The sequence below is a fragment of the Cherax quadricarinatus genome, chromosome 4 (assembly GCF_038502225.1).
Source record: "Cherax quadricarinatus isolate ZL_2023a chromosome 4, ASM3850222v1, whole genome shotgun sequence".
In the NCBI taxonomy this organism is placed as follows: domain Eukaryota; kingdom Metazoa; phylum Arthropoda; class Malacostraca; order Decapoda; family Parastacidae; genus Cherax; species Cherax quadricarinatus.
In genome coordinates, this window is record NC_091295.1 from 43,303,140 (window position 1) to 43,315,639 (window position 12,500).

Below are 12,500 nucleotides of genomic sequence, written 5' to 3' on the forward strand. Positions count from 1 at the left end.
CCCCAGACATCATAGCAGTCACAGAAACGAAACTCACCCGGATGATAACAGACGCAATTTTTCCACCCGGATATCAGGTCCTGAGGAAAGATAGAGGGAGCAGAGGGGGTGAGGAGTTGCACAGAAGTGCAGGATGCCAAGAGAAGAAAATGAAGAGAGCAACAGAGCAATAGTAGACACACTAGCAGAAGTGGCCAGAAGAGCAAACACGGGTAGAGCTAAGTTACTAGTTATGGGCGATTTCAATCACAAGGAGATTGACCGGAAAAACCTGGAGCCACATGGGGGTCACGAAACATGGAGCCAAGATGATGCATGTGGTACTGGAAAACCTCATGCATCAACTTGTTACGAACACTAACAGAGAGAGAGGGGGGAGGATGAACAGCAAGACTGGACCTCGTGTTCATCCTGGGTAGCTCGGACATTGAGGGCATCACATATGAAAGGCCCCTTGGAGCTAGTGACCACGTGGAGTACAAACGGAGAGGGTAACAGGAGTAGGATGGGAAAAGCCAAACTGCAAAAGTGGAGATTACACAGGCATGAGGAAGTTCCTGCAGGAGTTTCAGTGGGAAAGAAAATTGGTAGGAAAGTCATTAAACGAAAAGACGGACTACGTAACAACAAAATGCAAGGAGGTAGAGGAAAAGTTTGTTCACATGGGCAACAGAAAGAGGTGAAGAAGCTGCTAAGTGACCTTGATACCGCAAAGGCGGTGGGACCGGACATCTCTCCGTGGATCCTTTGAGAGGGAGCAGAGACGCTGTGTGTACCACTAACAACAATTTTCAACATATCCATTGAAACTGGGAAACTACCTGAGGTATGGGAGACGGCAAATATAGTCCCCATTTTTAAGAAAGGAGACAGACACGAGGCACTAAACTATAGACCAGTGTCACTGATGTGTATAGTATGCAAAGTCACGGAGAAGATTATCAGGAGGAGAGTGGTGGAGCACCTAAAATGGAACAAGCTTATAAACGACAACCAGTACGGGTTCATGGAAGGTAAATCCTGTGTCACAAACCTACTGGAGTTTTATGACAAGGTAACGGAAGTAAGACAAAAGAGAGAGAGGGGTGGGTAGATTGCATTTTCTTGGACTACAAGAAGGTCATCGACACAATTCCTTATAAGAGATTAGTGCAAAAGCTAGAGGATCAGGCACATTTAACAGGAAGGGCACTGCAGTGGATCAGAGAATGCCTGAAAAGGAGGCAACGAGTCATGGTATGTGACAAGGTATCAAAGTGGGCGCCTGTGACTAGCGGGGTTCCACAGGGGTCAGTCCTAGAACCAGTGCTATTTTTGGTATATGTGAATGACGTGACGGAAAGGATAGACTCAGAAGTGTCTCTGTTTGCAGACGATGTAAAGTTAATGAGGAGAATAAATCGGATGAGAATCAGGCAGGACTACAAAGAGACCTGGACAGGCTGGAAGCTTGGTCCAGCAACTGGCTCCTCGAATTTAACCCCGCCAAATGCAAAGTCATGAAGATCGGGGAAGGGCAAAGAAGACAGTAGACAGAGTACAGACTAGAGTACTGCAAACCTCACTCAAGGAAAAGGATCTTAGGGTGAATATAATACCTGGTCAAACACGTCGAGAAATTAGAGAAAGTCCAAAGGTTTGCAACAAGGCTAGTTCCAGAGCTAGGGGGAATGTCATACGAAGAAAGGTTAAGGGAAATCGGCCTGACGACACTGGAGGACAAGAGGGTTAGGGGAGATATGATAACGGCATATAAAATACCGCGAGAAATTAACAAGGTGGACAGAGACAAGATGTTCCAGAGATTGGAAATAAAAACAAAGGGTCACAATTGGAAGTTGAATACTCAGATGAGTCAGAGTGATGTTAGGAAGTATTTCTTTAGTCATAGAATTGTCAGGAAGTGGAATAGTCTGGCAAGTGACGTAGTGGAGGTAGAAACCATACATAGTTTTAAGACGATGTATGATAAAGTTCATGGAGCAGGGAGAGAGAGAGGACCTATTAGCGACCAGTGAAGAGGCGGGGCCAGGAGCTATGTCTCGACCCCTGCAACCACGAATAGGTGAGTACACACACGCACACGCACGCACGCACACACACACACACACACACACACACACACACACACACACACACACACACACACACACACACACACACACACACACACACACACCCGCGCGCGCGGGCACACACAGCTGGAAAACTGCAAATGTGGTCCCATTAAACAAGCAGGGGAACAGGCAAGAGGCAATGAATTACAGTTGAGTATCACTGGCATATATACTCTCCAAAGTATTGGAAAAGAATAATAAGGAAGGGGTTAGTGGAGTTCCAAGGGAGGAAGGACTTGAGTACAGAAAATCAGCAAGGATTTAAATAAGGTAAGTACTGCCTCACAAACCTACAGGAGCTCTACGAAAGAATAATGGTATTAAAACAACGAAGACAGGGATGGTAGGCTGCATTTTCTTGAAGTATATGGAAGTATTTAACACTATACCAAACAAGAGATGTATTCACAAATTAGAGGAATTGTGGTTTAAATTAAAGTTTTCAGTTTGTCAACGAAAACCTGATTAGTTTCCGGTGAGGGTGAACTTTTGAGATCAATACAGTGACCTTTATTATGTTAAATATTTTTAAATGAATGCAAAATGGCATTGAATTCTATATTGTTAGCTAACTATGTGATGTAGATAAAAGTAAATAGAACAGAAGAGTATCGTCAGGCACAGGTTTCACAGATGCTCTAACAAGCTACCCAAATAAGCGTAAGATTATGCATTTTCGGAAGTGAATGTGAAAACCAAAGTCAAAGTATAGCCTGGGGCCAGAGAAACTGCAATTAGTTGAATAGTGAGAAACATCTGGGAGTGAACAACACATTGAGTATATCACCAAGTGTTTCTATAAACTACCTATCAGTGGTAGCATTTGAGAAGGTAATCGAATTCCAGAGCAGCTTTTAATGAAACTGTCAGGCCTATCACAGAGTACGCAGCTCCAGCATTAAGCCAACAACTACTCAAGTACACCAAGACACTCGTGAAGGAGAAGAGGTTGCTTGGCAACAACACGGAACAACTGTGCATCCAAGATACAACACTGCTGCACACGGGATCGATAATGCGGTCCAGCTGTCCCGTCTCGCAGGTGTTATCATCAGCTTAGGAACTCCACGTTGCATCAGTTATTATTTGTCACAAGGAGCGTCTCCCTGCAGATATTTCCAGCACTCTCGCTGGTGTTATTAGCTCTCTCAGGGAAGCTGTACCCACGACACGGTGTCATCCTTGAGTACTTACGTGATATGCAAGGTGCATTTGCATGCCAATGATTAGGGTTAGGTTAGGTAAGGTTTGTCAGGAAACAGTACAAGTGTTTCCTGACAAGGGTCTTACTCATATGATGACCCACATCAGGAGATTTCGGTCATCTGACCGAGGCCTTTCCCTGGCTTACTCCCACCCCTTTAAAACTTAAAGTTATAATTACACCCTTTAAGTAGTTACCTGATTTTTTTGTGACTTTAATTTTTTCTACTCCCTACACAATTTTCATTTAGTTTCATTTATAACATGAGAATGCCTCATTTGATCGGCTTCAAATTTTCGACGCTGATGCACGGTAATTAGGGAAAGGTTCACGCAGTTATTTAAATTAAGCGATGTAGGTCTCAATTTGCTGCTTAACGAAGAAATTTTATTAAGCTGTACTTTTCCATACAAACAAAATATACTTCTTTCTTTCCTTACTGTAAATATTTTAAGTGTATACAACTGAGAAAAAAAAAACACCGTGACAGGTATTGAAAACTCGACTCACGAAATCGTAATAACACGATTCCCAACGAACCAGGGAACGGGTGGGGCTTGAACCCACGGTTTGATTGAAAGCTCGAGTTTTAAACTTTCGAGAGTTTAGTGTGCTATTATATATACAGTTTTCGTTAGATTTTTACTCCAGAGGCAACATATTACTGTGGGTACAGTTGTCTTGTCCCTCTGGAAACCATCCCTTCTGACTTATAACTAGCAATCAAGCTTAACTGCTAGTGAATAACTAAAGTGTAACGATCACTTGTCGATGCTCAGTGATAACCCACATGAGGACCAAAACACAGGAGATTGATTGATCTGTATATTTCGACCCCATATTGGGATCCACTTGTCACTCATAATGGGATAGTTTCCAGATGGCCCTGCCTAGCATGGGTCAGTAGGCTTGCTGTAGTGCTCCACATTAGTTTTGCCTAAGTACCTCCAAAGGTATTTTGTTAATAACTTCAATTTGGATCACCCGATAGGCTTCAGTTTTTCAACTCATATGAGCTATAACGAAGGGTAGAGGTTTATTGAACAACTGATATGCACAGGTGCCCTCTACTCAGTTTTATTTAAGTCATTCCCGATTATGGTAAGTAAGTTTATTCAGGTATACACAAATACAGTTACACAGAAATATCATACATAGCAGCATACGTGCCGAGAGCCTAGGATAATCCATAGCAATACCATAGAACAGCTATTCTGTCAAAACTCGTGAAACCTTCGAAGTAGGCTGATAGTGCAAGTACCATTTTGACAGTTTCAATTTCGAAATCGTATTTTCACTAAATAATTTGATTATTGGTCGTCTGAACGACATCAGTGGTTGACTCATCTTTTGAAATGGATGAAACGTTTTTTTATCAGTTTACTAAGTGGAAGTTTATGAGCAGGCTCGCTGAAATAATAATAATAATAATAATAATAATAATAATAATAATAATAATATTATTATTATTATTATTATTATTATTATCATTATTATTATTATTATTATTATTATTTATAATAATAATATCAGTAATAACAAAAATATTGAAAATAATAATAATGTAAATAATAATAATAATAATAATATAATGAAATATAATAATAATATCGCAGCGACAAGATAAGTCTCCCGGGTTCCGCTTGTCCTTCAAACCCTCTTTTATAGAAATTCCGAAGCTATCCCTATACATGACTATATTCTATTATCTAATGGACAGCAAAACCTTATGTCAAATTTAATGTTTTCTCTTTTGTCAAACAATACAAATTGAGAAAATCAATAGCATAAACTCCGCCAGAAGAATAATAAGAGCGACCGTTCAGCAATTCCTGAACGGCGGTTCGAGTCCTCAGTGTTCTCTTTAAACGTAGCTGCTTTTCCCACAATATTGTGAAATTTCAGCTTGCACCGACAGGAGGGACGGGCACAGTATCAAACTAGGTTATCATGGACCCGAGCCACGGTGGAAGACTCACGGCTGAGAGGCGAGAGGTCTCCTTTATGGAGCTTGCACCCTGGAGCCCAGCTACAGCAATCTTTTCCATGATGGGGCTGTCCTAGCTGGATTATTTGTGGGCCATCATTGTAGCTGCCCTTGGTGTTGGGGTTGTGAGCGAATCCCACTGACTGGTTCCACTAGTGAAGCCGAGGTCGTCCACCCCTGCTAAATTGCTCGAGTTTTCTGGTAGAATCTGCGTCATCTGTTCCCTCCATGCTGTGAAGGAGGATAAGAAGGCTGGCAAGGCAATCTGGGAGGCCCTACGTTTGCCTAAAACCATCCACTCTGGCTGGAAATGTAATTTGCACCCACGGTGAAACATCTTGAGAAAGGTTAAGGATGTTGTCTAGCAAGATCTGTAGATGGATATGGTGTTTAGTTTTGCACTTCTGAAGGATGGAGACTCAGGTGAAGTGTACGCTTCAGGTGAGAAGGTGGTGGTGTACCAGTGGTTAGTGATTAACAGCTCTAACGAGGCTGAAAGAATTAGTAAAGTCCAGTGTGAATAAAGTTTATTAGTTAGCAATGTATGTACTCTGCAGTTAATAATAATAACAATAATAATAATAATAATAATAATAATAATAATAATAATAATAATAATAATAATAATAATAATAATTATTATTGTTATTATTATTATTATTATTATTATTATTATTATTATTATTATTATTATCAGTATTAATATTATTACAATCACGACAGTCATAACAATTAGTCAAAGCTATATTTAAGCCTTTCCATACTGTTTTTAGTAAAGGATGACTGTGTTCCAGTCAGCCATCAACGAGGTTGTCAAAGTATTCTATTCACTTGGGAAGCAATGAACCCTTAGGGAGTTACACAGCACCTGAACAATGAAAGACAAACAATACTGATCCAAGCATGAGGTTTGGGAGTTCACAGCTTCTTGGATCAAGGGACATTCACCGGCATCAAGGGCGGGACTTACACTGGACGGCGTTTCAAGGCATAAGTTCTTCAGTTATAAATCCTAGCAACTTTACCCAGAGTGAGAAGCTTTCTCCTAAACTTTCTCTAATATATCATAGGCGCTACATCATACAGATGTAGCACCTGTCATATATCACAGGTGTTACATTTGTTTACTGCATGCTGTGTTGCAGCAAATAGCATACTGATACAGACACAGCATACAGATACAGCATACTACACCTGTTTGCTGCATGCTGTGATACAGCAAATAACATACTGATACAGACACAACATATAGATACAGCATACTAAACTTGTTTGTAGCATGCTGTGATACGGCATATAGCATACTGATATAGATACAGCATACAGATACAGCAAACTACATCTGTAGGTTGCATACTGTGATGCAGCAAATAATATACTGATACAGACACAGCATACAGATACAGCATACAGATACAGCATACTACACTTGTTTGCTGCATGCTGTGATACAGCATATATCATACTAATACAAATGCAGCATACATATACTGTATACCACATCTGTATGTTGTGATACATCATGGTGTACAGGTGTTAGATGTAGTTCTTCATTATTCTTTTTCCTTGGCACTAAACAATGCTATGTACATTGGTAGTGGTTCGAGATCCTATCATTTGTTGTTGTTGTAGATTCGCTGGTATAATCGCCCGTCCGGGAATTTTCCAAGAGATGGCCCGGTCTTGGCTCCCTGTCGTGGGAGTGTCTCAGACCAATGTCTGCCATGGGAGGAGGTACAAGTAACTCCTCATCTTCTGGGACCAGCTGCCCCCAGGCCTAGCCCCATTTCCCGCTCCCACGGGGCTCGGAGGGAGAAGCTAGGCACCTTGGGCTACCACAAATTCCGTCCACGCCGGGCTCGAAGGGCGTGGCAGCTGCACAGCAGCAGACGATGTCAGGGGATGCCAAGGTAGCAAGCACTACAGGATCCCTTTGGAGCCACACCCAGCTTTGGGCCGAAGCCCGAGCGCTAGGGAAGCTCAAGAATGCCTCTTGCTGTGTGTTGGTGCTGCTACTTCACTTGTCCGTTGCATGATAGTTATATAGCGGGAACAAAAACAGGCTGAGTTTTTTCAGACCTATTTCATCACACAGACTTCTGATGCCAGTGAAGGACTCCTGATTCCGAGAGTTAGAGCCAGGGGCCTTCTTTATTGTATGTTAATGTTGTCAGCTAGGTCTGTATCAGTTGTGTCATGTACTTGTAGAAGATTCTTATTTTAATTATTATTTTTAATTATTATTATTATTATTATTATTATTATTATTATTACCATTATTATTATTATTACTATTATTATTATTATTATTATTATTACTATTATTATTATTATTATTATTACTGTCTTCCCTTCCTAAGATCGACACTGATTTCCCTCCTCTTCTCAGACGATGGCTGACCTCTAAGAGATTAGCGTTTTCCCTCTGAGTAAAATAATAATAATAATAATAATAATAATAATAATAATAATAATAATAATAATAATAATAATAATAATAAGAAGAAGAAGAAGAAGAAGAAGAAGAAGAAGGAGAATCATGATATTATTCCAGACAATGGAACAATACTCTTCTCCAGACTGAGGGACTGACCACCTCAAAACTTTAAGGGTGATGGACTGATTACATCGTCTTCAAGTCTCTTCTGCTTCTATCAACTTTGCTGTACTCGACTGAAGAAGCCTACTGTGTAGGCGAAACATTCCGAAATAAAGATACCTAACTGTTGCATATGTGTCTTACCTAAACAACCTGTCGGTATTTTATACCATTTTATTGTTCATGGTACCTTTAGTTTGGCATATTTTTCGAGTTGTTTGGAATGTCAGTGAACTTTGTGGTTAGAGCGGCTCTTCAAGCAATGGTATGGCAATCAGAAATCAACTGATTCCTAATGACTTTTCATCAGCTGCACCAGGACGATCACTTGACAAGGAAGCAACTCAGTTAACAATAATACTAGTGGTAGGAGTAAGCGGCTGTGATAATAGCAGTGCAGTTAATGGTAGGCAGAAAGTAGAACCTGTGGTACTCACGGTTCTCTGTGTTTGGCAGTGGAGTAACGCCAGTAGTTAAGCTAGTAACAATACTAATTAAATAGAGGTTAGGATAGGTTACGTTCGTCAGGAAACAGGACAAGTGCTTCCTGATGAGGGTCTTGGTCAGATGATGGCCCGCCGTTGGAGCGTGTGGTCATCCGACCGAGGCCCTCCGCTGGCTTATCGGCCAACCCTTTTAAAAATTATGGTCATAGTTATAACCATTTAGTTGTAGAGACAATTGCAGCCACGTCTTCCATTCATTTCCATTTTTCTTGCCGTTTTTCCCCAATACGGTACAGTACAATCTGTTCCCTGTTTTCATGCCGGTAGTGACGGAGGAAGTGGAGGGGGGAGAAAGAGCCTTCCGCTTTTCTATCCTTGACTAATACCTCTAGATAGTACACGTTAGTTTGTAATCCAGACCGAAGCTGATAATTCTTCTCAACAACCAGCCTCAGTGTAAACTTCCACGTCTTTTGCTTGCATCTTTCCCACGTATTCCCATGCACTCAGTATTTACAATGGTACTTACAGCCATGAACTCAGTGTATACTATGGTGTTTGCAGCAATTCACTCAGTATTTTCAGTGGTGTGTTTACGCATGCAATCAGTGTTTAAAGTGGTGCTTGCAGCCATGCACTTATTTACAGCAGTGCTTGCAAGCAAGCACACAGTGCATTGGTGTTTGCAGCCCCTGTGGGAAGCATCTCCGTGGGGAGGAGTGTTCAGGAAAGATTAGAAGCGCAGCCTCAGGAATAAACTCATACAAAAGTTTCCAGAGTGCCGAGTAATTGCTGCTCGGGGCGCCTTCCAACACTATATTTTTTCTCTTGGTCAGATTTAAGAATAAATATAAATGAGGAACTAAAATTGTTGCAATATTAATTGTAAAACTTCTGCTGCTGTTATCTTTAATGAAGATAATGACTTTGGTATTTAAAATTTTAACCATGATAATAGGAATGTAATTCTTAAAATAAACTTTGCTCGTATATATATATTTTGGAGAGTATATATTTTTTGATGTATCTTTTCCTGATGCATATTTCCTTGATATATATCGTTCTTGAGAAAAGGAAGGGAGGAAAGAGAGAGAGAATGGCCGATCTAATACCTGGAAGACAGCTAGCAATGAGAGTAATGAATCAGAAAATGTAGCCAGAGGTATTCCAGCACCTGGACTCTACAGGACAGGGAGGATGAACCTGGTGGAGGAGGTTAGCAATAACCAGCAGAACCAACCAGTCTCCTCGGGGCTGCTGGAATAAGAGAGCCTGAAAGAGGAGACTAGCAGGCAGCTAGCAGAACTCTCCACACACTCTCTCATCAGGGCTGGGAGAGAGAGAGAGAGAGAGAGAGAGAGAGAGAGAGAGAGAGACGGGTGGAGGAGACTTGCACGGGGCCAGCAACACCCTCCACTGTCTCTTCGTCTTTAAAGCCGTGTCAAAGTTTGAAGAGAAGCGCACGGAGACTCTCACTCAATAGCAAGGCTTAGGTGTAAGAAACTACTCGAGAAAGAAGCAATGGTATTAGTTACCAGTTAAGAGTGGAGTCATGGCCTAGGAAATCACTTAATAACAAAGGTTTGGCCTAAAACATAAAAGTGATGTCTCGAATTGCAGTTTCCAACAAAAGCGATGTCTCGAATTGCAGATTCCAACAAAAGCGATGTTTCGGAGTAAACCATCACTTAAAAGCAAAGCTGCAAATGAGGACATCGCCTTAAACTAAAGGACTGAAGCGTCTCCATAGGTTTCCGTCTTCTGCTTGAGGATTATCTGTGTATTTAAACCAATGTTTCGCAATAGAACATAATACCAAAACTTTCAATTTAGATATAATTTAAAAAGCAAATCGTCAGATTAGGAAATCATTCACAAACTATGGATTTAGACAAAATTTTTGGTAGTGGATATTTCGAATTAAGGACAAGCTCACACAACGAGAAAGAATCGGAAGAAAGAAGTCCTCCCACTTGTGTCCCCATAGATTTGGCACTGCCTCTGTAACAGAAGCAAGACACACACTTGGTATCCAAGCTTGGTATCCAATCTCGTATTCAAGATTTGGTATCCAAAAGACCCACTAGTCGTGAGTTTTTTTTTTTATAGTGAAGATATTTTACATCATTTCTACCCAGCACTGCCCCTGAAGACCCACACTCTGGGTTTCTTCTCGACCCCCTTGGGCTTATTATTTTTATATTCATGAGGAAGTGCTAAACCACTAAGAGTAATTAACCCTGGAATTATAATTCACCCTGGCATTAACACAGGCAGAGTGAAAGGAATTAACTATGTATAATATATATATATATATATATATATATATATATATATATATATATATATATATATATATATATATATATATATATATATATATATATATATATATATATATATGTCGTACCGAATTGGTAAAACTGGTCAGTTAGCAAGAACTCATTTAAAATTAAGTCCTTTCTAAAATTTTCTCATATGCGTTTAAATATTTTTTCATTTATGTTAATGTGAAAATTAATAACTTTGTTCCAAAAGGACTTTAGAAAACATTCCTAACTTTATTATAACAAGCGCAATTTAATTTAGCTCATTCCAACTAAATATATTTTAGATAAGTTTACAATAATTTAATAATAAACAAACAAAATGAAATATGTTTTTTTCGTTAGGTTCAGAATGATTTTTGCGAAATTATTGCATGCACAAATTTTCGCTTGCCTTATTCGGCAAGAAAATCGTTGCTACTTAAGCCAGAATCGCAAGTTTTACCTATTTGGCACGACATAAATACAATGACTGATGTTTTAGACTAGTGGTCAGGCTGAATTATATATTAAATAAAATAAAATTAAATATTTGAATTTATTTAATCATCCATTTTAGGATTGAAAATTTACTTTCATTGACACGGGAAAATTATTTGTCACATGTATTTAGTTATTCACACATAATTTAAAACAAAACTGTGGAAAACGTTTCCTTATTCAAAGTCAAATGGCTGAGATATATTGATGTGATTTTTCTTTGACAAACCAACCAAATTTTCATCACATGGGCAGTGCAGAGGATCTACTCAGCTAATCAAATCCACAAGTTAACCTGTTGACTAAACTTCGGTGTTATGGACTGGAAAAGGTGGACTCAACATACTCGCTAATCCTTTCCCAGAAGGTGAGCACTACGATTATACATGCTCATCACCATGCTCTTATACATTAACATTCATGTAATCTTTCTTGGAAGTTCCTGACTAGTAGAGTCAACTGCAAGTGAATATATAATTTATTAGAAGATAACTCTCTTTCGCTCTCTAGTTTACGCTGTAGTCCATGTTGCAGGCCGGTCACGTGTTCGTAAATTCAGTATACAACTTCGAACAATACACATTGTGCTCAAAATAGTTCCACTCCCGTTTGTGAAATATTTTTAACTCTTCAGAGGGATCCCTTGATGTTTGTTGGTTATCTCTCTTCATCGGTACAAACCCGAAGTGATGATGTATTACCCCTGGAGGTCTGGTCTTTACCCATATATATACTTACATACACACACACACACACACATTATAAATATATAAATATATATATATATATATATATATATATATATATATATATATATATATATATATATATATATATATGCAGTATATATGCAGTATATATGCGTGTGTGTGTGTGTGTGTGTGTGTGTGTGTGTGTGTGTGTGTGTGTGTGTGTGTGTGTGTGTGTGTGTGTGTGTGTGTGTGTGTGTGTGTGTGTGTGTGTGTGTGTGTGTGTGTGTGCGTGTGTGTGTGTGTGTGTGTCCTGCCGAATATGTAAAACTTGCGATCTTGGCTTAAATAGCAACGCTCATCTTGCCTAATAAGACAAGCGAAAATTTGTGTATGCAATAATTTCGCAAAAATTATTCTGAACGTAACGAAAAAAATATATTTCATTGTGATTGTTTAGTATTAAATTATTGTAAACGTATCTAAAATATATTTAGTTGAATTAGGCTAAAATAAACTGTGCTTGTAATAATAAGGTTAGGTAAGTTTTCTAAGATTCTTTTGGTGCAAAATTAAAAATTTTTGCATTAACATTAATGAAAAAATATATCTTTAAACGTATAAGAATTTTTTTTAGAAAGGACTTAATTA